This window comes from Phyllostomus discolor (assembly GCF_004126475.2).
Source record: "Phyllostomus discolor isolate MPI-MPIP mPhyDis1 chromosome 15 unlocalized genomic scaffold, mPhyDis1.pri.v3 mPhyDis1_scaffold_33, whole genome shotgun sequence".
Lineage (NCBI taxonomy): Eukaryota > Metazoa > Chordata > Mammalia > Chiroptera > Phyllostomidae > Phyllostomus > Phyllostomus discolor.
The window spans coordinates 80,121-107,299 of NW_023397492.1; the positions used below are offsets into that span (position 1 = coordinate 80,121).

The window sequence follows — 27,179 nt, forward strand, 5'->3', positions numbered from 1 at the left end:
AGAGTAAGACCTAGGTCTTTGGAGGAAATTTCCCCTCAGCTCCTTCTGCACCTGCTTCAGGCAGCAGCCTTGAGCTGGTTGGTCCCTAGTGCCCTTGCTGCCCAGCCTGTGCCCTGCAGAGGAGCGTCCTTTCTGGGGTCACAGAACATAGACATCATAGCATCTGTAGTCTAGAATTAATGTCTGCACCTTGACATAAGGATACTCTGTCAGGGACACCCTGTGCTTAGAGATCTCGGGATACAGAGAATCAGCCTTACTAAACTCCAGTGACTCTGCAGGGAACCTGCCAGGAAGGGCACTATGAAGCCATGTGGGTGTCCCTTCCCTGGAACTTCAAGAAGATCTGACTCAGCCAAAACCCCTGAATCCTGAAGGCCCAGGGGTCTTTGTGGACTCTGATGTCCTCAGGTTCCTCTGCTTGCAGATTCCATCTGAGTAGTCCTACATGTGGCCCTGATCCCACTGCACTTCTATGCTCAACATGTTGCACAAACACATACCATGATTTTCATGGTAGTGACTGGCAGGTTTCCCTTATCCTCTATTCCTTGAGCAGGTCCTCTACACTGATCTTAACCTAGTGAGTCACCTGTTTTTGCAACAGAACAAAAGCAAAAAAGACTGATGTGAGGAATGGAGTACCCCATCCTTGTGGTTTCCTATTCTTCCAGCACCTGGTACCTGAGGGTCTGTTTAAAGAAGGACCCTAGTTATTCCTTGGGAGGGTCAAACCCAGAGGAACCATGTCGTGTAGCCAATAGTGACATAACAACTGGGGTGGTCACACTGATCTACATGCCACAGGTCTCTATGCTCAGAGCTCATGGACAGGAGTCCTGAGAGCAGGACCATGGGGGACAATGTATGGATGTCTCCTAGGAGCTACTGGAAGTAGGTGCTAATGCAGAAACAGGGAATCCAACATACTGAGTGTGGCTGCTCAGAGTCCCTGTGATGCAGGGACTGGATTGTTTTCCAAGTCCCCCCTGATGTTCTAAGCACCCTTTGCAGTTCAGCCCTTTTGTCAGTGCACTGCAAGGTTTGTTTATGAATCACACATTCTTTATTTTTCTGAGTCTCTCACCCTATAATACATGGGAGTGTCCTCCTGCAGATTGACAATGTTCTAATCAGCTCTTGAGATAGAATGTGTGCTTTTCACAGATGCAGCATAATGTGTCATAGGATTTTAGATTCCTTCTAATTAAGCCTACCCACTCCACTGTTGCTGTTGTGGCTGATGTTGTTGAGCTTGTAACATGCACTTTGTATAAAGTCAGTTAATGTAAAACTTGAACATTTACAGGAGAATCTCAGAGACACTGGGCAACAGAAATGGCTGCAAGGGCACAGCCCAGACCTGGGCACATCCCTGTGTAAGAATGAAGCTCAGCCTGAGATCTGAGAATGACGCTGCCCAGCCATATCATCACACCGATGATCACTCTGTCAGAAAAAAGGTGGGCTGCAGCTGGACGTGCAGCAGCAGAGAGAGACTCTGAAGTAAGGACAGATGTTGACAACCCCCATGTGAATAAGGAAACACAATCAAGGAATCATTGGAAGATTTGAATTCTCTGGAGCCTATGGCAGAAACCAACTTCAACAATGATCTCCAAAGATGGAGGGGTAGGTAAACACAATTTACCTCCTCTCATAACTACATCAAACTTACAATTAAACTATAAAACAGTCATCATTCAGAACCATCAGAATTTTGGTTGAATGGAAATCTGACAAGTATGGAACTAAAGAAACCACATACACCCATACTGGTTCAAGGCTGCAGAGGCATGGAATGGGTTGGACCAACATCCACATGTGGTGGATAAAACTTTAGGAGGAATATTGTATAAGCAAGTGGTCCCAGGGCCAAAACCACTCCGCCTCCAGCTCAGACTTCTAGTGTCAGGAAGGTGATTCCCCATGAATTCTGGCTGCAAAACCCAGTGGTGATTGTGTTAGGAGAAAAAAAAAAAAAAACTCTAGAGTCTTAAGTAATTCCTCTTAATGAAACGGCACCCAGAACTATTCAGATGCAATCCTTCTGAACTCCAGCATAGAGATAGCAGCTCAAAAGGCATTGGTGTCATATGGGGGTGGGAAGGGGTGGGGAGGGAACAGAAGTGTCTGTCACCAAGGGCACATGAAGGACATCTTTATTTTAGACACAAAGGCAGGAAGAAACCATTGTTCTTTGGAACCCTCCCTCTACAGAGACACAGCTGGCAGGCTGCTGCCATATCTGAGATTTCATCAACCTCACTAACCTCTGTTTGTCCAACCCTGAAGATCATGCAAGGCTGCATCCTACCCAACATACAGGCCCACTCAAGCTGATAACTATTGATTTTTCATAGGAATTATTTTTCTTGGATCATGCTGAAAACTCTCTGAATCCAAGAACCTATTGTTCAATGGCCTCAGGCCTTCATCCCTGGCTCTGGAAACAGCCAGCCAGATTCACAGCTTGGATTTGTCTGAGACATCCAAGCCCAGCACAAGTAGCAACCAAATGCATGTTGGTTTATAGCTGTAGCAGGGTAGCCCTTGCAGGAGAACACTGGCGCAGACTGACCTTGGTGGTCACCACCCAGGAAACCTGAGAGACTGCTCACCCAGTCAAAAGATATAGAGCATGTAGGGGCACCATGCCCTGCCCCTGCACAGCTAATTCTCCATGGAGGACACAGGCTAGTAATCAGTGATCACAGAGAGTCCTTGCAGCTGCCTGGCCTGGGAAAGTTCTTCCCACTGACCTGACAGAGCAATCAAGTTTAACTTCAAGAGATAGGTGTACTTAGCCCATACAAAGGGCATACCTTAAATACCCAGCTTGGGTGATGGGGGAAGATTGCCCCTGGCCCTAGTGAACAGCTACTTCATTAGTTCATGCTCCCAAGAGATGGGGTCATAGCACTTCTACCTAATACACAGAAACAAACACATGGTGGCTGACAAAATGAGGATGCAAGACACATGGCAACAATGGAAAATAAATTTTAAAAATATATCAAAACTCCAGAAACTGATCTAAACAAAATACAGGTAAGCAATCTTGTATATGCAGCTTGCAAAGCACTGGTTTAAAAGATGCATAAAGAACTTAGGACTTCAAAAGCAAAGCATAAAAACGCCCACTCTAAAATGAAGGGCATACTGATGGAAATAACAATTCGCAGGGAACCAACACTAGAGCACATGAAGCCAAGGATCAATGATTTAGAACATGCAAGAAGAAGAAACAACCAATCAGATCAACAAGAAGAAGAAATAATAAAAAGAGGATAATGTAAGCAGCCACTGGGGCAATTTAAACTATTCCAATATTTGCATCACAGGATGGGCAGAAGGAGAAAAGAAAAGTCAAGAACTTGAAAATCTATTTGAAAATTGTGGAAAGAAAATTTCTCTTATTTGGTGAAGGAGATACACATGCAAGTCCAGAAGACACAAAGATTCCCATAACAGATGGATGCAATAGGTCCACTCCAAGATACACCATAATTACAATTCTGAATGTTAATGCTAGAGAGACAATATTAAAGTCATCAAGAGAAAAGCACTTAGTTATCTACAGGTAGTTCCCATAAGACTGTCAGCTGACTTCTCAAATGAAATTTAGCAAGCTACAAGAGATTGGCATGAGACATTCAAAGTCATGAAAATCTGGGACCTACTGCCAAGATTGCTCTACCCAGAAAAGCTATCATTTTGAATGGCAGTTAATGAGCAGTTAAAGGTCAGATAAAGAGCTTCACAGGCAAGAAAAACTTAGAGTTTACCACCACCCAGATATTATTATACAAAATGTTAAAGGGACTTATTTATGAAACATGGAAGTACATTAGAGTGGGGTGTGGGGAATTGGTAAAAAAGGTGAGAGGATTAATAAATACAAATAAATTGTTATATAGTAGGTAATGGAATGTAAATTACTGTATAGTAAATGGAGTGGCCAAGAATTCATGAACCTGACTCATTGATAGGGACAATGGTTTGTGGGTTGCCTGAGGGATTGGGAAATGCTGGGAGAGGGAACAAAGGGGGAAATTGAGAAAACTGTAATAGCATAATCAATAAATTATACTTGATTTAATATCAATGATTTCCATGGCAACAAAAAGCTCCAGAATAAGCTATTACCAATTCAGAGAAATATGCATAGGTTTTGTCTAAAGGGATGAAAAGAGCTTGTGTCCCATCTGGGTCAAATTATGAGCATGAACTAGTGACACATGACACAGCACGACAGGGCACCTGAAGCTACTCTCCTTTCTAGCAGGTCTGGGTGCTTCAGAAACTACTGCAATAACAAAGAGAAAGACCAGGGTCCTAAAGGAAATATTTCCAGATGACATCCCCATGGGACTCAGTTATTGGGCTTATCACACACTGCATTTTAGAAAGCTCTTATTACTTGTTAGAGGCTAACAGGAAAAGATAGGCAGCCTTCAGCTTCATAAAGGTAATTGCAGGTGAGTGATGGCAACTGAAAGAAAGAATCAAATGGATCCCTGGCTGGTGTGGCCCAGTGGTTGAGTGCAGGCCTGGGAATCAAAGAGTCACCAGTTAGATTCCCAGTGTAGGGCACATGCTTGGGCTATGGTCCCAGTCCCCAGTAGAAGGCACACAAGAGGCAACCACACATTGATATTTCTCTCCCTCTCTTTCTCCTTCTCTTCCCCTCTCTAAAAAATAAATAAATAAAACCTTTAAAAAGAAAGAATCAAATGGAGAAAATTACAATGCCAACTCAGAAACAAAGAAATTATCAACAGGCTCAGAAGCAGAACCCAAAGAGTAAGGAACTCCAGACAAAAGGCCCAGTTGGAAATCGCCTAACCCCAGTAGGATGGCTACTGTAAAAGGATGCAGAAAGTGTAACAGAACTAATGCTGGAGGTGATGGTAGTAAGAATGAAATAATTTATAGTTTATATGTCTGTACTTTGACCATTTTACAGTACATTTCTCATATAATGTATTTTATATGTAATGGATATTTTACAATTAGAAAAAAGTCAATATATGTTTAATTTGCCCGTATTTAAAGCATGTGGACTTACAGTAAAAATTGCTGTGCATAATCATTGACACAGTTAATATGGAATTCTGTTATAATTTTCCTGTCAGTAATGAGTCATAAGTAGAATCCATTTACTTTTAGGAAAAGACACAATGTGCCAGAGCTTCTAATTAAGGGTCTAGCTATCTACTTCCACTTTTCTCAGTGTTTTTCTCATAAATGGGTGTCGTTTCTTATCAAATGCTTTTTCAGCATCTGTTGTTATGATCATTTGCCTTTTCCTTTGTTTTGTGATTTTTCTTTCCTTTTGTTTATCTGATGGATTATAGTTATGTACATTATACCATCCTTGCATCACTGGGGTAAGTCACACTTGATCATGGTGTATGATTTTTCATTGCATTGCTGCATTAGGTTTGCCAGTATTTTGATGAGAATTTTTACATCTATGTTCATCAGAGATATTGGTCTACAACTTTTATTTTTCTCTGTTGAGTCTTTATCTGTTTTAGGGATTGCGATGAAGCTGGCTTCATAAAAAAAAAAAAAAACGCTTGGGAGTCTTCCCTCTTCTTGGAATTTTTAGAGTTGTTTGAAAAATACAAGGATTAACTCTGTCTTAAATGTTTTGTAAAATTCTCCTGTGAAATGTCCAGTCTAGGAGTTTCGTGTGCCTGGAGTTTTTTGACTGCTGTTTCAACTTCACTAGCTGTTATCTGTCTGTTCAGCCTTTCTGCTTCTTTTTGATTTAGTTTTGGAAGATTAAGTGTTTCTAAAAATTTATCCATTTCACCTAGGTTTCAACTTTCTTGGCATATACTTGTTCATAGCAATTTCTTACAATTTCTGTGTTATCAGATGTAATTTCTCCTCTTTCATTTCTAATTTTATATATCTGAGGCCTCTGTCTTTTTTTCCCATGATAAGTCTCAATAAAACCCAGTCAATTATGTTTATATTTTCAAAGAACTAGCTCCTGGAGTTATTGATACTTTTAAATGTTCGTTTAGTCTTTATGTCATTTAATTCTCCTGGAATATTTTTTCCCTTCCTTCTGCTATTTCTGGGATTTGTTTGGTGTTGTTCATGGTGGGGTTTTGTTGTTGTTGTTGTTGTTTTGTGTGTGTGTGTGTGTGTGTGTGTGTGTTTTTTTTTTAGATGTAGGGTTCAGTTGTTTGTTTGAAATGTTTCTATCATTTTTAGGCAGGCCAGTGTTCTTATGAACTTCCTTTAGAGGTCTGTTTTACCTATTTCCCATAGGTTTTGTAGTGTCATATGTCCATTTTCCTTTATTTTCAGTAACTTTTTTTATTTCTTCACTGATTTCATTATAAATCCATTTATTGTTTAATAGCATACTATTCGGTCTCCATGATATTGAGCTTTTTTTTTTTTTTTTTTTAGTTTTTTTTCCTTGAAGTTGGCTTGTAATCTTAAGCCTTTGTAGCCTGATAAAGTGCTTAATATAATTTCTATATCACTTAATTTCCCAAGGATTGCCTTATGTCTATCATGCTGCCTGGATTGCCTTATGTCTATCATGCTGTCTATCTTTGAAAATGTTCCACATGCATTTGAAAAAAAAAGTATATTTTGTTTCTTTAGCATGTCAGGTTACATATCAGTCAAGTTTGTTTGATCTAGTTCATCATTCAGTGTCACCATATCCTTGTTGATATTTTGTTTGGAAGATCTATCCATTGTTGACCGTGGGGTGTTAAAATCCCCTAGTATAAGAGTGTTGTTGTCTATATCTTTCCAGAAGTACTCCAAGATTTTCTTTATATATTTGGATGCTCTTATGTTGGATCCATACATGTTTACAGTTGCTATGTCCCCTTGATGGATTATTCCATAGAGAATTATGAATTGTACCTCTGTGTCTCTTATGGCATTATAGTCAGTTAGAAATACAAAATCAGAGGAAAGAACTAAAAACCTGGTACAGAAGGTCACTAGGGCAGAAAGCTCAGGTGCCCAGCAAAAGACATGCAAAAGAGATATAAGTAAAATAGGCACACAGACCAATGGTGAACTGGAATGTAGACTCAGAAAATGGATGAGGACCCAGGGACTGTTCTAGGCACCTCCCAACCCATCCTTGTTTCCTCATGTAGGTGTCTGATACACTTGACAGTGGGGGACAAGTTAATAGACTTTCAGTTGACATGGGGCCCATGTACTCTCCATCAAACACCAAATCAACAAAACACACACATGCACACAACAGTCTTGGTCATGAGAGTAACAAGACAAACACAGCAGCAAGATCACCTCAAGCCATCAAAATGACAACTCAGAGACTGATGTTATCACAAAGCTTTCTCTATTTGCCTGAATGTCCTATCTCTGTGATGGCACTGGATTTGCTCTGTAAATTTTGTACCCAGGTAACCTTTTCTGCTGAAAAGCAGAAACTTTCTCTCAGGTATGGAGAGAAAGGTATAGATCTCCATGTGTGGAGAGAAAGTTATAGATCTCCAGGTATGGATCACTGGAACATGATCTCCAAATCCAGTTGTCTCTAACCAGTTTTTTGGGGGGCTTGCCCAAATAATACCTGTTCCCTTCTGAGATTAACAAGCAAGTAATTAAACCTGTTTGGGAAGATGGGACTCCAGGGTAACCAATCAATATTCATGAAAATGGCCTGTGATCTCCCCAGGGAAATCCCAGGTAATGGATAATGCTTTAGATGTGCACTATTACTCTAGTGGGGAGCGGCTTCATTTCACTATGCACTTCAGAATCTCTCCAAGATTTTAATCACCATATTCAATGAAATTGCTACCTCACTTGCTAATATTCAGAAATCTCTGAACCCTCTAGCTAAAGATGGCTGAATTCATCAAATCGCCTTAGACTATATACTAACAGAACAAGAAGGAGTTTATGTGACCATCAACCATTCCTGTTGCCCTTACTCTGACACCTCAGCTCAGATGGAAGCATCACCTAAATCAGACATTCTATCTGGTGTCAAGGAATATTATAACATCACTTCCCTCACTTTGAAGGTGCTGGATAATTGTTTATGAGCTTATTTTCAAGAAACCACATGGATTCATGTACCTATTAGAATAAACTTTTAATTTAGGTTTTACTATTCTTTTTTTTTAAAGATTTTATTTATTTATGTTTAGAGAGGGAGGGGGGAGAGAGAGAGAGAGAGAGAGAGAGAGAGAGAGAGAGAGAGAGAGAGAGAGAGAGAGAGAGAGAGAGAGACATCAATGTGCGGTTGCTGGGGGTTATGGCCTGCAACCCAAGAATGCACCCTGGCTGGGAATCGAACCTGGGACACTTTGGTTCCCAGCCCATGCTCAATCCACTGAGCTATGCCAGCCAGGGCTAGGTTTTACTATTCTTTATAATGTTTGTCTTTACTGTTTTGGAAACCTTCATGCCTTGTCTTTCACCTGCCAGAAAAATAGAATCTACTCTAGCCTCACTTCTGAAATATAGATCTCATCTTAACTCACTCAGTTATAAATCTTAACTCACTCATGATTTTGTCTTCCAACAGACTCAGGTTATTATTATTATTATTATTATTATTATTATTATTATTATAGAAGATTCAGATGACTTTAATAGTCCCATAGTTATGGAAGAAGAATCGAGAGTGGAAAATTGAAACACAGAATAAAAACTTTATGCCACTATGACTTACTATTAAACGGAATTATAATAAGTAGTAATAACTTATGAAAACTTACAAACACTTTCTTTGTAAGACTATCACATGAGCTACTAGTTCCAGTCCTACTTGTACAAGACACTCCTTTGACACACACACTCTGTTTCAAGCAACACTGATGGTCCAAATGGGGAAAAAATGTTTGTAATCAACCATTTCCAGGATTTTGACTTTAAAAGTCCACATAGGAACAAGGAAGAACACTGCTTGTGCATTCACAACCTATCACCATGATCTCGTTTTCCTTTTGATCACTCTCCTTCCTTGGGGGGGGGGCTGCCTTTATTGAGATGTTACTTTGCCTTGATGAGAATCTCTCTCATCTCCCTCATTGCCAGCATCTGATAAAAAACACTCTTCTTTACATTAGCACATGACTCTTGGGTGTTGGCTTTCAAGTGGTGGGCAGCCAGACTTGCATTTGGTTACATCACCATAGCACTTTCTGGTGAAGGCCACCTTCCTGGTTCACTTTAGACAACTTCTTGTAGGGTCTTCATGTTGTGGAAGTATCAGCAAGCTCTCTTGGCTCATTGATAATGGCCATAATCCCCTTGTTGGGGCACTCTCATGACCGAAGTATCTCCGAAAGCCTCGCCATTGATACTATCCTCTTTGGGGATGAGGAATTAAGCATATAAACTGCTTAATTTATTTAAGCAGTTGGGGGGACTTGTTTTTAGACAACAACACTGCCTAAAGTCTTTGGAGTAAACGCTGCCCTTGCACCACTTTGACCTCAGCCCAGTGAAGGTGTTTCATGCTCTGACCTGCCAATTGTATAGGAATAAAGGTGTGGAGATAGCAGCTCCAGCTCTGTGGTAATTGATTCAGTCATAGGAACATAAAACGGGATTAATTAATGTGGGTCTCACGTTGTCAAGGGTGTCCCCAACCTGATCCATTCTGTGTGATAACTAGTACTTCCTAGGAACAGGGAAACTTGCAAGGCTGTGGTTTCAAGTGAGGAGACTCCTCAGGATCTCGCCATGAGCAAGGGAATAAAGAACACTGTGATGCCTTAAAATGTGCTGGAACCTGGAAACTCTCAACCCTCGGCTTTAATTTCACAATGTCACTTCTGTGATGAATGGACAGAAAAAAAAAGGCATAAAATTTCACCCTCAATTTCATGGATTTAATTTTCCAAAAGCACAGTTGCACTGTGCAGAAATAGGTGAATTACCTAGAACTTTCTGGGGAGACACTACAGTCCAAATTCCCAAACCTGACCCTGACCAATATTTCCAGATGGCACCTCCATGAACATCCCTCATTCAGAGGATGTGAAACCTCCCAATGTGCGCCCTGCACAAATCACACTAAGTAACAGGGGACCTTTCAGAAGCATCTTCACTGCTTCTTCCTTGCAGTGAATCTAATCTCTTTAAGCTATTACCTGAAACTCTGATGTGTCCATGGCGGCATCTACCCTCATCTCAGATCACTTAAATTGTGTGTGTGTTGGGGTGTGGGTCAGGAAGCCCATTTCCTTGTCAGCTCTTCATAAAAAACCCAGCCATCTCATCCCTCAGGGCTTGTGGTACACTCATGATGTGGGCCATAACATTGTGTCTTGATCACAGTAATATACAGCCATGTTGTCAGACTTCAGATCGTTGATCTGCAGATAGGTAGTGCTAAGAGTTGTCCATGGAAGACAGACCGTTATGAGAATCCCTGGACATGTGTTGGGTCTCTAGTGTTTCTGATGATCAGCCATATATTGCCGGCCATCTACTGAGGCCTGTCCCACCCAGAACATAGCATAGCTGGTGACAGTGTGTCCAGAAGCCTTAAAATAGTGTTTTAGTGAGGCCTCGGACTTACTCAACTCAGCCTCAGGCTGCACTCAGTTCAACTGGAAGAGGACACCTGTGTAGTGGAGAAGAAATGGATGTAAATGTCCATTCCATTTCATGGTTTCCCCATAAACTCAGGGACTAAGGAGATCCTTATCTGTAGCCACTACCATCAATAAGAGGGCCCTCAAACTCCAGTCCATGGTGAGGGGCTGTGCCATCAGGACTTCTGGGTGGGAGGGTGTGGGTGTCGGTGATGCAAAGACTACAGACATACAGCATTTAACCCAGTAAACCTCTTCTCAGTTGCATATTCATGAGGTGGAGTACTTCACGGTGAATATTTGACTCCACCTGAGAGAGGGCACATGACAGAGTGACTGTGCACAGTGGGAGACTCAGGTTCCAAGTCTTAATCAGTGTCCTCTGAAATGTGTCCCCTTCCAGTTCCCTGAGCTCTGTGCAGAAATAACTTCTCTCACGGAGGAACAAGCCCCCATAGGACCTGCTCCTCATTGAGAGCTCATCTTCAAGTGACACAAGCAGCACCTAGACCAGTTCTGATCTTTAATCTTATTGAAGATCTTATTCATGGGGCCAGGTTGTCTCCCAAATGCAGCAGTGGGGTAAATTGAATTAAAAAATAATCCTGTCTATAGCTCCTTAACATTCAGAAATAAAGAAGCCCCAGAAATTCCAGCACCGTGTGTGGTTCTCTTGCCTTATCAGTCTTATAAATGCCCTCATAAAATAAGGTATTTGCAGTCACTTCATGCCCAGCCTTTATTTTAGTTTTTTTTTTTTTTTTAATTTTTTTGAAAAGGGGAAGACTCAGACCTTCACTGGAAGTCCTTCCCCTGCTCCCTCTGCAACTGCTCCTGGGACAGCAGCCCTGAGGTTGTGGGTCACATGCACCCCCTGGTGCCCAGTTCATGCCCTGCATGGCAAGGTCCTGTTCAGTCACACAGGGCATGGAACTCTCAGCATTTGTAGTCCTGAATTAAAGGCTGCACCCTGACTTCAGGACCCACTTCAGGACTCATGACACATCCACTTACACCATGTGTTTAGACATCTCAGGATACAAAGAATCAGGTTTACTAAACACCAGTGACTCTCCAGGGAGCCCCTTCTTTGGAGCTGCCAAATGTACTGACTGACTGACACTTCTGAGTCTAAAAGTTCTTGGTGGCTTTGGATGACTCTGATGTTCTCAGGTTCTGCTGCTTGCAGGACCTATCTGTGTATCTGTGCAAGTGGCACTAATGCCATTGCACTACTACTGCTCAGTAAACCACATACACACTGTGGTGAATTTTCCAGTAATGACTCCAGGTCTCCCTTCTCCCCTGTTCCTAGCTCATGGGCAGGATCCCATTCTCACTCAAACTAAGTGGGTGACCTACTTTAATGACAGAAGAAAAGCAAGCATGATTTCCATGAAGACTGGAGAGTGTTCACCATTGTGTTTTCCTGTTTCTCCAGGACCTGGATCCTGCAGAGGCCATGGTGAGAAGGGTCCTGGCTTGTCCTGGGGAGGATCAGGTCAGGATGACCCATGCTCATTTAGTATAGCCGATGCTGAAGGTCACCCTCATCTAAAGCCCTCAGGTTCCCATTTTCAGAGCTCACAGTCAGGAACTCTGCAGACAGGAACATGGGGAGAACTAGAGGGTTTTCTCTCTAGGGGCAGAGGCAAGTACTGATGCAGGGACAGAGGGCCCAGAAAAGTGGTCCTGGGGAGTCAGAATCTGTAGACCAGTATCAGTGTTTGTTTATGGGTCACATGTTTGTTTGTTTGTTTGTTTGTTTGTTTGTTTGTTTTTCCATCGTGCCCCCTAGCGTTGTGGGCACCACCTGATGTCGTGAATTCTGCCTGGATTCCAGAGTGACCTCTGCAGCCCAGCCATCCTGTCTCCCATGTGGGAGTTAGTGTCTGGGCTCACACTGACTTCCCTCACTGTATCTCACACAATAATACACAGCTGTGTCCTCAGTGGTCACAGAGCTCAGCTACAGGGATAATTGGTTGTTAGATGTGTATCTAGAGATGAAGATGCAGCTCATGACGGGTGGACTGTAGTAAACTCCTCCATCATAACGTATGTACCCCATCCAGTGGAGCCCAATCTCTTGGGGCTGGGGAATCCAGCTCCGGTAGTAACTTCTGGCATGGAGTAACCAGAGACAGTGCAGGTGAGGGAGTGTGTCTGCAAGGGCTTCACCAGTCCTGAGTAAGTCTCCTGTGGCTGTGCCTGGCACATGACTCTGGGGGAAGAGAAGCATCAGTCCGTGTCAGTGATGTGCAGTCACCACCATCACACAGATAGATGTCTGACATCTGACACTCACACGGAGGGCCTGTCACCAGGCACAGGAGGAGACCCAGAATTCTCCTTTTCTAGAGCAGAGCTCTGTCTCCCTCAGAGATCTCAGGCCTGTGTAAGTAGAGAACTGTGAGCCCCCACAGCCCAGGGAAGGATTAACCATGGGCCTGGAAGAGAAAACTGCATATGGAAGACTCTGCCACTCTGCTTTCATAACACAGGTGAAACTGAGACCACTGCCTTAAGCCCTGTGTCTGGAGCACATTTTTTCTCTTCAGATTTGATGGCATGTGTCAGGGATGGGAGAGCAGTAGGGTTATGAGCACTTTTGTATTGTGTCCATGGACAGCCCTACTTTCTATGTTTAAAAATTAAAGCTGGGCTAGAGGAGTGGACCCAACTATTTTAATATCATAATTATTCAAGTACATATAAAAACAAGTGAATGTTATTCCCAAACATCTTCATAAATCTAAGGAAACACATGAAATGCTCTGGCTGGTGTGGCTCAGTGAATTGAGCACCAGCCTGTGAACTAAAGTGTTGCTGGTTCAATTCCCAGTCAGGGTTCATGCCTAGGTTGTGGGCCATGTCCCCAGTTGGGGGAACACAAAAGGCAACCACACATACGTGTTCCTCTACCTCTTTCTACCACCATTCCCTTCTGTCTAAAAATAAATAAATAAAATCTCAAAAAAGGAAAGGGATACATGAAGTAGACTATTCATTGCCAGATTGGATAGTCATAATTTCAGATAAAATAATATGCAAATTTTGATGTAAAAATAATTGCAAAGTAAAGAGCTCTTTTCCCTGACTTAGCTGAGGCTGCTGGTCCTGCAGGTGGCCAGGTCCAAGGATTAGGGCACACTGGCTAGGACCTGTTGACCAGAGTCAAGATGAAGCCCTGCAGCTGAGCCAGGTGGCAAACATGCTGCATTTTTCCTTTAGTCTCACTTCACTGAGGGACGCACAGGCCATTCTGAGAGGTGAGCCATGGAGGAGACCTGCCAAGACCACATGAGGCACCGAGACCCTGGAATCACCTTCTCCCAGAGACACAGACACTGACTCTGAGACAGCAGGCATTCTGAGATGTGTTAGGATTACAGGACCTGTGTTTTTGCCATAGAGATGAGTTTGGGATCTGCCATTCCCATACACAAGAAAGCATGGGGTAGGGGGATTTGGACACTGATGTCCTGTGAAGGTGACTGGAGCTTATGATGGGCCAAGGTGACAGATAGAGGGAAGCCAAAATGCAGACTAGTTGTATTGTTTATACAATGACTACATTTAAATGAAACACATGATGGGTTTTAACAGCTTGGTAAAAACTTAAAATGGGATTTGCTTCCCCAAGACTCACACAGCCTCCATACACTGAAAATTCCCATTGTAGTTCCTTTATTTTGCAGTGCATGGCAAGGCCTGAGGCACATCTGATGGACTGAGGACATTCATGGAGCAGATCCAAGATTTCCTCTGGTGACAAAGTTCTGAGGAGATTTACCCTTTGTTGATGAGGGAGCTGTGAATGAGGGGTTGGTTCAGCCATGAAAGGTTGAGGTGGTGTCCTTGATAGGGATGACACCACTTTCCTGCAGGTGATGGGGGAACCCTATGAGGATACCTGGGCAATAGCCAGCAGTGACCAGCATGTAGAAAATGGATGTGGGGGAGAAGCAGTGTGAACTTCTTGCTTATTGTTCCTCTGGAAGTGGAAGAAAATGGAGGGAGAGAAGCAGTAGGAATGCCTTCTCCAGCGAACAGCACACCTGGGCCCCAGGGAACACCTGAGCTGTGTAACCCTCTCCTGCCCTTCGCCCACTGTGGAGGAGGAGAACTGAGCCCATGTGTTGCCTTGACCAGGCCAGTGATGTGACTCCTTACCTAACCCAGAGTGCCCTTGGACTGGACATGCTGTTCACTTCCTCACCTGTCCCTAAGGCCTTGTTCGGACACGTATTTCAGGTGAAACCTGGGTGCCTTGCATCTTACTTCTCAAGGAGCTTTAAAGATTCTGGGACCAGGGTACACGGGACTTATTGAGTGTCTTGTCATATTTCTCACTCCCATGCCAAGGTTTCATACGTGCTCAGAGCATGCTAAAAATTGAAAATTAATGGGACTAATAGTCTCCTGAGAACAGAGGTCCATTTTGTGCAGAACACTCCTGGTTTTGGTGGCCATGATGGAAGGTCATGTGTCCCCACCCCTCATCTTTGTGACACCCAGAGTTAGAGGATGTTCCACCCCAATAATGCACCACCCACATTGCATCTCCCTTGAAGAGACACTGGGTACTTATATCGCCCTGCACCCTCTCAGGACATGACTCACCCACTGTCCTTGTCCCTACACATCCACCTCACACATTGCACTCAGAGCAGGGACCCTGTGGCCCAGAACCTGGACCAGTTTCTACTTCTTCTCAGAGTCCAATTCCCTGCAAACATGTATGGGGCAGTCACATCCCTTCTGAGGTTCTTGCTCCAAACACTCACTGTACTAATCTATTTAAAGTGGACACAGCAACATTAAGCACATTCACAATGTTGTGCAAACATTGCCACCTTCCAAATCTAGAAACGCTTACTTTCCAAAACTGGCTTGATGCCCATTAAATAATAACTCTCTCTTTCCTGTTTCTGGTTTTCTGACCCACCCACCCCATCCTGTGCTCTGTCTCCATGCTTTTGACTATACTGTGTCTCACAGATGTGGGTGCACACAGCCACTGTGATTCTGAAAGTCTCATATTACTCCAGCTATTTTGTCTCCAAGGTTCACCAATGTTCTTGCATCTTCTCATTTACTCTCATTTTTAAGGGGAAATGTCATCTTGTGGTGAGGATGTAGCACACCTTATTCATTGAGTTTTCTATTCCATCTCTCCTGTATACACAAGAATACAGTTGATTGCAAACAAAAATTTGTGTTTGCTTTGTTTTTGCTTTGTTTTCCTGATCTGGAAGGAGGGGGGAGCAAAGGGGAGGCATAAAAAAGTCAGGTTAAAGAAGTTAATATGTGCCCTGGTTGGTGTAGCTCAGTGGATTGAGTGTGGGCTGCAAACTGGGCATCACAGGTTCAATTCCCAGTCAGGGCACATGCCTAGGTTACAGGCCATGACCCCCAGCAACCACACACTGGTGTTTCTCTGTCTCTCTTCCTCTCTCCCTTCCCTCTCTAAAAATAAATAAATAAAATCTTTACCAAAAAAACCACTATCATTTACATAAAAACTATAATATAATTTCAAAACTATCATTTCAAAAAATAAGTTAATATGTGATCACATGAAATGAACAGGAAACACCTGTGACCAGAGGCTGTGCTGAGATGGAATGGATTTACAATTTCCACAGTATTGATTGCTCTGTCACGATCTCCCATCCATCCTGGAAGCAGCAGGAGGAGCAGGATGGAGGAGGTGGAGACACAGTCTTTGTGATGGGGTCAGGGCTCATGGGGCTCTGGGTGTTATGGAAACTGTGCTTGACAGGGACTGGGTCCATATCCAGGTCACACTTCTCTTGACTTTGTGTTCCTGGTTCAGAGCACACATTCCACCTCTGCACTGTGGCTCTGAGTAAATAAAACATTATGATAGAAAGAAAATTGAGGGGAAATTGAGGAGTGAGTTTGAAATGAGGTTCACAGAGGAGTCTCAAAGTTAGTTCCAGTCCAAGGATGCAGGACTTGGACTCAGGAGGAGCCTGTGTGCCCTGGGTACAGGAAGCAGGACCAAAGCTCATGTCCAGTTCCAAGGACATCAAGCATGACTGTCACACTAGTCTAGTCTCCTGCAGGCCATCAAGGGTCAGGCAAGCCCCCCCTCATTATTGTCTGACATCTGAAACACTCACCCTGTGGGTTGTTACCAGGTACAGTAGAAGACCTGAAAGTCTCACCTTCTAGAACATAGACCACAAGTCTGTCTTCCCCAGAGACAGCCATGTGAGTGGAGAGCTATGAGCACCCACACTCCAAGGTAAAATTTACCTTGGAACTGGAGAGAAATTGGCATGTTGGGCAGCCTTTTCACTATAAGTGGAAAGCACTGATGGCAATGTCCTGGTCATTCTGGGACCTCTGTGGGTACATTGTTTTGTCTTGAACTCACTCAGCATGTGTGTCAGGTATAGAATATCACCTAGTTATGAGACACATTGGAATTAATTGACCCATCCTCCCCTTTCTGAGCATAAGAAGGAATGGTGGGCTAGGTGGGTGGGTGACACTTTTAATTTGTCATGCATCTATCAATCAGACTTTAAAAGGATTACCATTTGTGTTGACAGTGTCTGAATCCAAAAACTGTATTATATCCATACTTACCAATTTTTTATATTATGTCTCCATACAAATAACATCTACCTTGACAGGAAACTTCAGAAATAAAGCATAGTCATTCTCAATGTATTTTTCCTTAATGTATGATGCCATCTTGATTCAAGTAATTCCATACCAGGCATAGACAGGTAGGGCACCATGAATTAATTTTTAAATATTTTATTTATTTTTAACAGAAGGAAAGGGAAGGAGAGAGGGAGAGAAACATCAATGTGTGGTTGTCTCTTGCATGCCCCCTACCCAGGACCCAGTCTGCAACCCAGGCATGTGCCCTGACAGGGAATTGACCTGGAGGCCCTTTGGTTCACAGCCCAGAGCTCAATGCACTAAGCCACACCAGCCAGGGAGGACACCCTGAATTCTTGAGGTTGGAAGTTTTGCGAATGTGTCTATGCTTCCTGTGCAAACTCTTCCCTCACACATTGCAGAGACTCCAACCTTATTACATCAGAGATAATCATAATTTTACATGAATAAAATACTAGGCATGAAAAAAGTGATTATGTGTGTTTGCAACTCAGATTTCTACATTTGCTGAAATTATCATGGCAATGGATTAATGACCTGTTTTTTCAGTCTGGTGTTCTCAGTGATGTTGTGGTTCAGGGGACAGGAAAAGAAGAGAACATCTAGTACAGATTTGCTCACAGGAAAAGTATCTTTTATCCTGATAGGAAATCCTCACCCACAGACTTTCTCAGCCCTGCTACATGGAATAATTACTGTAGCCAGAGAGTGCCAGGGTGTTCCACAGAATATACGGTGTTGTTAATATATAATAAATACTGTCTTCTTTCAAACATGAGATTTGGACACCTAGCCTTCATGTTCTCATCTCTCTGTTTATTGACTTAATGGGTCTTTGTTGGAGAAAATTTCTTTAATTTTCATGAAGCCTAAAGGATCAATATTTTAATGGATCTTGTATTGGGTGTTTATTTCCCAGTGATCTCCCCAGAAAATAGTCAGCCTTCATTTCCATGTCCATTGATTACAGCAGACATAGGGACTAAAACAGACTCATTGGAACTGGGTAGGGGGAGATGGTGGACTTAGTATGAGCCACATACAGAACTATGCCTTATTTCCATGAACAAAGTTTACTAGATACATGAGTTTAAAGACTTTTTAAGTGAGAACCAAAAGGAAGTGCAAGGAATGATAGAGATCATATCAACTTAGAATAGAGGCCTTTAGTAGAGGTAGAAATGTTAAAGATTTTTTTTTACGTAGGGATCAAGGCAAACAAGGAACATGTCATTGGAAATGAGTGGAAAGGAGGTTCCTTCTTACCCACATTCATGTTTCACAGCGTCTCTGTTATATTTGGTCATGATGTCACAAGTCCATGCAATTAGGAGTTAGAATACTTTCAGGTCATTACACATCTGGTTGTACCATGACTAAGCCAAGCAGCATAAATCACTGGGGCTCCATTTATAAAATACCTCACATGTCCAGGGAACAGAGGGCATCTTTGACTGGAGGTACCCTAGTGATGGGGTGTCTGTATGAACAGATATTGTTCCACTAAACCAAGACACATGACTAAATTCAAGGCCATCATCATCATCATCAGCGTTATCATCATAACCATTATCTTCATTACTATTACCGTCATCATCACAGCAACCATCATGGCCATCATCATCATCATTCACATCAGTTGCAATCACTAACAGCAATCATTAACATTAATTGCTTTCTTATAATGGTTTTTCTTTTCATTTTCTGTATGCATGGTTGTTGTTCACACATACTGATCTTATCCAATCTTCCCACTTTTATAGTTGTTGAGTGAAATACAAAGTCACACTTTATATTATTTTATATCTGTCTGCTGTGAAGTGAAGTCTCATCCCTGCCTCTTCCCCATCTGCCCCACATGGGGAATCTGATAAGACAAACTGGACCTCATCTTTCAGTGTCATTGGGAGACTGGAACCACACAATGCCCTGTGAAAACATTCCTCTCCCACACCTGGACAGAATAAAATCCCTGAGCCAGCCTCCTTTCCTGGCTCTTTCAAAGCACACTTACCTATCTGAAGGGCTTTCCCTGCTCTTCCCAGATATTTAAGTAAAGTGTGTGATAAACATGTCATGTCCCTTTGGACTGTGTTGGTCATCAGCCTGGACATCCACACACAATTTTGTGGGTCCCTCTGTTTCTGTGCGGTGTCACCTGGTGTTCTGAGCATCATGCCAAGGCTATTACCATCACTACTGGGCATCTTTGTTTGCTGGCATTGGATCCATGCATTCTGGCAACCGCTGCCCAACGTACATATGTCCTCCTCCTGACCATCTTCACACTGAGCTGTGTGGAGCTGTAGAGGACTGTTGGGTCCATCAGAGTCTCCACTTTTATTGAATGACAAGGATGAAAGTGTTTGATGATCCATTGGAATTGGACACACGCCTGTCTAAAAAAGGTTCTGCCTTTTGTACATGAGAGAATGCTGTCTGTCTTCACAATAGATGTTTCTAACTCAGAGATTTCAGAGGTGAGCACACAATCAGGAAAGAAGAGAGGTTTCCTGGGGAAACCTGTTACAGGAAGAAGAAACCACACAGAAAAACATATCAAAACTCCACCTGCAAATTGTCCTAGGGTTGTCCCTGTGTTCAGGGATCTTCAAGGCCCCTTCCAATGGTCACAGCTCCCCTCCACAGCCCCATGGAAGGTGTGCATCTGGTTCCACACTGAATTCCCTCACAGATTCTCTCATGCAGTAATACAAAGCCGTATACTCAGCTCTCAGGCTGCTCATTTGCAGGTAGAGCTCATTCTTGGTGTTTTCTCTGTAGACAGTGAATTGACCATTCACAGAATTGGCCTGGTATATGTTACCACCACTAGGACTACTAATGTGTGAGACCCACTCCAGCCCCATCCCTGGAATCTGGTGGACCCAGCTCATATACTTGTTACTGAAGGTGAACACAGAGGCTGCACAGGAGAGCCTCAGAGACCCTCCAGGCTTCACCTAGTCCCCCAGACTCTTCCAGCTGTACCTCACACTGGGCACCTGAAAACACAAAGTCATCTTTGTCTGGAAACAGTCACATTTCCACCTTTCCTCTCAGTCATTTCAACTCACATACACAGTGTTTCTTGTTCTCCACAAATCACCTGTTAAAATAGCAATGAGGAAAGCCCAGCTGAGCCCAAACTCCATGGTTAGGGGTCCGTGTTCTGTCCTGACCCGGAACTGGGGACACCTGGGTATCCAAAGCAGGGCTTCTGTCCCAGAGCTTCAGTGTTAGGGCTCTGCTGCTTTTCATGAGCAGAGTGGCCCTATTTGCATGTCCTCCTACTATATAGGGAGCTCTGGAGTTGAATGGTGACATGAATGTCATAGCCCCAGTGTTTGACATGTCTAAGGGTGTTCATCTGTCAACAATTAACCCCCCCCACATTTGACCCTGTGCCATCCTCACTGGCCCAACAGGTCCATGAGAGGTGTACACAACCAAGGAGCATACATTTTCATAAAACAGAGGTATTTAAAATGAGGGATGCCTTTGAAAGCCACCAGTAATAAACATACCAAGGAAATTAGATGCTTATGACCGTAAGGAACATTAAAAATGTAGGAAGTTCCAGTTCAGGTCACATAAATTTTCATCTGTCCCTAGTTCCTCTACACAGCAATCAGAGTACAAACTAAGGAGAGAATGTGACCCTAGACGTGGACCCAGTGTGGGAGGAGGTGAAATATCTGTGTGGATCATTGGGAGACAGAAGTGTGACCTTTTCAGAGAAGCACAGAGTGCTACCTGGGATGTGTTTCTTTTGTGGCATTTTGTGCTGACTGTACAATATCTTCACTGTCTCATTCTTGTTTTTATTTCCTAACCTCTGTGTTAAAAGCAGGTTCAAACAGTTATGACACTGAAGATACTCAGCCATGACTAAGTCTGCTTAGGTGAAGATTTACTTAGAAAGTGGGGAGTAAGTATGTTGAAATTTTAGAGATCAGTTTATGGAAAACCTTGATGCAAAACACTAATAGAAAATAACAGATATAAATGAAATCATAATTGACATGAAGAACATTATTTTTTTTATCCATTGATTTCAGGATGGACAGATCATTCAAGTAACTTCCCATCACTGGAGCTGGTTGATCTAACTTTATATTAAACTGTTTATCATTGTGGGTTCAGCATACTCCTCCGAATCAGTATCTGTTTATGTGGACCTGTGATGTAGCTTTCATCAGGGAGCAGGATAGGGGGTGTGTTGAAGCCCCTGTTTCTTTGACAGTTCATTTCAGAAGAACTATCTCCTCTATTTCACAGTCCAAATTTATGTCTGTGTGTGGCCCATGGAAACCTGTCACCATGGTCATACATGATGGGCATCCACTGAACTTGAACCCATTGTACTGATTATGTTGATGTTCAAAATGGGAAAAAAAGAACATAGTGCAAGGAGATGAATTACCATAGATAGTGCATACACCTCATTTGAGATGACCGATTCTCTCTGACCACCAGAATGCAGAAGGATAAATGTGTGTAGATTGCAGTGCTAAGTGTGTGATAAGTGTTTCAGTTGGCATGGGAACATAATACAGGTTGGATGTGGGTCTTCCATTGTCAACGATGTCCTCAACCTGCTCTCTGCTGTGATGTGACATTAATACTTTCCCAGAGACAAGGACATTCACAGGGCTGTTGCCTCAAGTGAGGATAATCTTTATCATCTCACCATGAGAGAGGACAGAAAGAACACTGTGATGTCATAAACAGTGTTGGAACCTGGAATACCTGTCAACCCTCAACTTTGCTGCTAAAGGTCATTTCTTAGATGCTTGGTCAGAAGGAAGAAAATAGAAATCTCCCCTTTACTTATGTACTTACTCTTCCCCAAGCACAATTCCATTGTTAAAACATAAGGGAATGTCCTAGAACTTGCTAGGAAGACACCTCATTTGAATCTCCAAAGGTGAACCTGACCAAGGATTCTCAGATGGTGTCTCAATGAAGTGCTTCATTCAGCGGACAAGGAGGCTCCAAATGTGCTCTCTGCACAGTCACCAATGGTAACAGGGGTTGATTCAAGAGCATATTCCCTGCATCTCTCTCATAGTGCATCTGGCCTGTTGAAAACTTTCCCTGAGTCACATGTGCCTCTGGCAGCAACTTTTCTGCTCTCAGATTCCTGACTGTGTTTTAGGAAGTCAGGAGGTCCATCACCCTGTCATCTCATCAGCCCAGTCGAGCTGTCCCATTTCTCAGGGTTGGTGACACACTGGGGTTGAGGATCATCACACTGTGTCACTTGTATAGTAATTCATGGTGGTGTCCATTACTTCAGACCATTTATATGCAGATAGGGAAAGCTGGCAGAGGTTCCCATGCAGGAGCCAACTTGTTCTGAGAAGCCCTGGGCATGCATGTACTTCCTACTCTTTGTGTTGATCTAGACAATGTATTTCAGGCCCTCTCCTGGGGCCTGTCTCACACAGAATGTAGCTTAGCTGGTGATCGTGTATCCAAAAGCCTCAAAGAAGACCTCTACTGAGGCCCGAGGCTTCCTTACCACATACCCATACTGCACTAGTCGAACCTGGGCGTGGACACCTGTGGAGAAGAGGCTGGAGTGTGTGGAAACCCATATTGAGACTCCTTGTCCCATCCCAGACCGAGGAGCTAAGGAGTCCCATACCTGTATCCACTGCCACCATGGAGATGGCCCTCCAACTCCAGTCCACGGTGAGGGGCTGTGCCATCAGGTCGTCTGCGGGTGTGTGTGTGGCTGTGGATGATGTTCTCAGGGACAGACAGATGCACGTTCAACCTTGTCTACCTCTTCTCATTTTATACTCATGAGGCAGAGTGTTTCACAGCTGAAAATTTTATTCCACCTGAGAAAAGGTCGAGGACACAGGGATCATGCTGAATGGGAGACTCAGGGTCCAAGTCCAAGTTAATGTTATCAGATGTATGTCCCCTGACAGGCCCCTGAACTCTGTGACGATACAGCTCCTCCCAATGAGGAACAGGCCCTCACAGGGCATACTCCTCATTGAGAAGCCACGTTTGAGTGTAACAGAGACCACCTGGACCAGTTCTGGGTTTTAATGCCTAATGTCTTATTCCTGAGTCAGTGTGTCTCCAAAATGCAGCAATGAATAAATTTAAAAGACCATCCCTGTTGCCAGCTCCTTAATATTAAGATATAAAGAAGCCCTTGAATTATGCCCATTGACTTTGGTTCTCTTGTCTTATCGAGTATAATACATTCTCTGATCAAAGAATATTTACAGTCACCTCATGCCTACCCCTCATTTTAGATTTTTTTTTATGAAAAGAGGAAGACTCAGGCCCTCAGAGGAAACACCTTACCTGCCCCCTCTCCACCTGGTCCTGGGGCATCAGCCCTGAGATCACAGGTCCCATGTGCCCCCTGCCACCCAGTCCATGCCCCTCAGGGAAGGGTACTGTCTGGTCTCACGGGGCATAAATTGTCAGCACCTCTAGTCTAGAATTAAAGGCTACATTATGATTTTAGGGTGCTCCATCAGGGACATCTTGTGTTTAGACATCTAAGAATACTGAGATTTAGTATTTCTAAGCCCCAGTGACTCTGCATCTACACCAGGGACTGTGAAGCAACCAGGGAGCCTCTTTGCTGGACAGGTCAGATGCACTGACTCAGTCAACACCCTTGAGTCCAGAAGATCTCAGGAGGTTTTGGAAGTTGATATCCTCAGGTTCTTCTGTTTGAACATCCCATCTGAGTGTCCTTGCATGGGGTCCTAATTCCATTGCACCAGTACTGCTCAACAAATCAAACACACACACACACAATTTTCATGGTAATTAAATACAGATCTCTCTTATCCTCTCTTCCTAGTACATGGACAGGATCCCAACTCACATTCTAACTGAGTGAGTGACCTACTTTGACAACAGAACAGAAGCAAACACAATTGATGTGAAGACTGGAGACTGCCCATCCGGTTGTTTCCTATTCACCCAGCACCTGGAACCTGAAAAGTACATGGTGAGAAGGTCCTGGTTTGCCCTGATAGGGGTGTCAGTTCAAGGATACCCTGGTCCAATCAGTGTAGACAACTCTGGCCTGACTTGTGGAGGGAGTCTCACTGACCTACAGTCCACAGGCCCACATTCTCAGAGCTCACAGTCAGGAAAACCGAGGTCTGAACCATGGGTGTCACTGATCAGTGTCACCTCAGAAACACAAGCAGGCCCTGATGCAGGAAGAGGGGACTCAGAAAAGTGGCCTTGGGATATCAGATTGTGTTGACCAGAGTCAGTGTTGTTGTCCACTCTGCAGCCTGCTACGTGAGCGTGTCCTGGTTTTCTGAGTGCTCCATGTAGCCCGGTCCTCCTGTCTTCAGCAGGGTTTCTGTCTGAGCTTGTCCTGACTTCCCCTCACTGTGTCTCTTGCACAGTAATACACAGCTGTGTCCTCAGTGGTCATGGAAGTCAGCTGCAGGGAGAACTGGTTCTTGGGCATGTCTCTGGAGATGGAGGTGCGACTCTTGAGGGACGGGCTCTAGTAAGTACTTCCACCATAACTTATGTACCCAATCCACTCCAGCCCCCTCCCTGGGAGCTGGTGGATCTATCTCCAGTAGTAATTAATGGTGATGGAGTAACAAGAGACTGTGCAGGTGAGGGAGAGGGTCTGTGAGGGCTTCACCAGTCCGGGGCCCGACTCCTGAAGCTGCATCTCGGAGTGGACACGTGAGGACAAGGAATATGAGATCCTGTCAGTCTTGTGCATTCTCCACTGTCCCATAGACCTACATCTGACACCCAAGACACTCACCCTGGGGGGCTGTCACCAGGCACAGGAGAATACCCAGCAGTCTCATCTTCTTCTAGAGCACAGCTCTACCTTCCCCAGAGATCTCTGCCCTGTGTGAGGAGAGAGCTGTGAATCCCAACAGCCCAGGGGAGGATGTACCCTCAAGCTGGGAGGGAAATTTGCACGTGGGGGGCTCTGTTCTCATAAGTGCGGAGGACTGAGGTCACCACCCCATGCCCTTCTGGGTTCTGAGCACATGTCTTCTATTGAACTCAATGGCATGGGTCAGGGATGGGAGAGCAGTTAGTTTATGAGACACCTTGAACTCAGGGCAAGACACTCCCAATTTTTCTATGTTTAAAAATTAATGCTGATCAAGATGAGAGGATCACACTATTTTAATCTTGGGGATAATGAAACTGGTTAACATTATGCCCAAACATCTTCCCAGTCCTAGGAATGACATGAAGTAGGTTCATCATTTCCAGACTGGATAATCATAATTTAATGTAAAACAATATTTGATGTGGTAATTATTACAAAGTGAAGAAGAGCCTTTCATTTAACCAAGCTGAGGTGTCCAGGGCCTGCAGGTGGTGGTGCCAGTGCAGCCTCTGTGTCTCAGTCCAGTTGTAGGGACCAGGGCACTATGGTAAGGGCCTGCTGACAAGAGTCCAGCCCTGGCCCTGCAGCTCTCACAGGTGCTATGCATGCTATATCCTACTTTTAGGCTCACTTCCCCCAGGGAAGTGCAGCCCTTTCCTTCAGGTGAGACACTCAGGAGGTGACCAGGGTTCCTAGACAAAATGAGGCTCTGAGACCCAGGGGTCACCTTCTCCCAGAGACACAAGTACTGACTATGCCACCAGGGCTCTGAGATGTGTATGATTTATCTGACCTGATGCCCAGTCATAGGGAATCAGCTTGGAACCTTCCTTCCCACATTCACCTGAGGCCCTGGAGTGAGCATCTGGAGGCTGGTGTCCTGGGAAGAGGACTGGGAGCTTGTGATGGGCCAAGGTTACATATGGAGTGAAAACAAAGTGCAGACTAGGAGTATCCTTTCGTTAAATAATAAAAAAGAGTGGAAATCCGTAATGGGATTTAACAGCCTGGTGAATGATTGAAACCAGGTTTACTTCCCTGAGTGTCACTCACCCTCTATACACAGAACATTCCCACTGCATTCCCATTGTTTAACAGTGTGCAGTGAGGACTGGGGCACATCTGACAGACTGAGGACACCCATGGACCAGACCTGAGATTTCTGTAGGTGATAAAGTTCTCAGGAAATTGCTCCTTTGTTGAAAGGAGAGGTGAGAGTGAGGGGTTGGAGCAGCTGCATGGAACCAAGGTGAGGTCTGTGTTGGGGATGGCACCAATGACTTGAAAGTGCTGGAGGACAGCTGTGAGGAGCCCTGGGCACTGACCAACAGTAGCCAGCATGAAGGACAGCGAAGTGGATTCCTCAGAAGAGAAGCAGTGAGAACAAATACTTCAGTGAGCAGCACACTGTTGCCCCAAGAGACAGCTGTGCACTGTAACTCACTCCTGTCCCCTGCCCCAATGTGTGGGAGGATACTGAGTCTCCCTCCATGGCCAGGGCTTCCCTGTGATGTATAATCTGATCTAGACTTGGGGTCTCTCAGAGTGGACATGTCCTCCTCTCCCACACCTGTCCCTGCAATGCTGTCCAGAGATGCATTCCAGGTGACACTTGGGCATCTCTGTGTCCCAGTTCTCAAAGAGATTTAGATACCATGACCCCAGATAAGAGGAACCAGTTGAAGGTCTTGTCATTTGTCTCACTCCCATATCAGGTGAGAGCAGAGGGAAGTGTTGGGTACCTGACTCAGGGACACTGAACAGAGACAATTCATGGGGACAAAGTGTTTCCTGAGAAGGGAGGGTCCACATTGTGCAGCATGGTCCTGTGTGTGATGAGTGTCGTGGACAATTGTGCATCCCCAACATCATCCTTGTGACACCTTGAGTCAGAGAGTGCTGGGACCTAATGTGACACCATGCAATTTAGTCCACCTTTAAAGTTGGGTCTGTGTCCTTGGAATGTTCTGCACCCTCTCAGGACATGACTCACCCTCTCTCCTTGTCCCCACACATGCATCTAACACATGATGTGTTGAAAGCATTCATTATCAGATAGGTTCATGGGA

General features: G+C 44.0%; 2 long non-coding RNA genes across 2 annotated transcripts; both read right to left on the bottom strand.

Annotated features, from left to right (window-relative positions):
• Positions 1-671: 671 nt before the first annotated feature.
• Positions 672-25,209, bottom strand: LOC118498626. The gene is made up of 3 exons (XR_004901109.1): positions 25,027-25,209; positions 4,257-4,263; positions 672-684 (listed from the first exon to the last, which is right to left on the bottom strand). It is a non-coding gene; the product is annotated as an uncharacterized LOC118498626 (long non-coding RNA).
• On the bottom strand, positions 7,315-25,013 carry LOC118498625. Its single transcript, XR_004901108.1, has 4 exons — positions 24,631-25,013; positions 11,808-11,812; positions 10,880-10,884; positions 7,315-7,326 (listed from the first exon to the last, which is right to left on the bottom strand). It is a non-coding gene; the product is annotated as an uncharacterized LOC118498625 (long non-coding RNA).
• Positions 25,210-27,179: the final 1,970 nt, after the last annotated feature.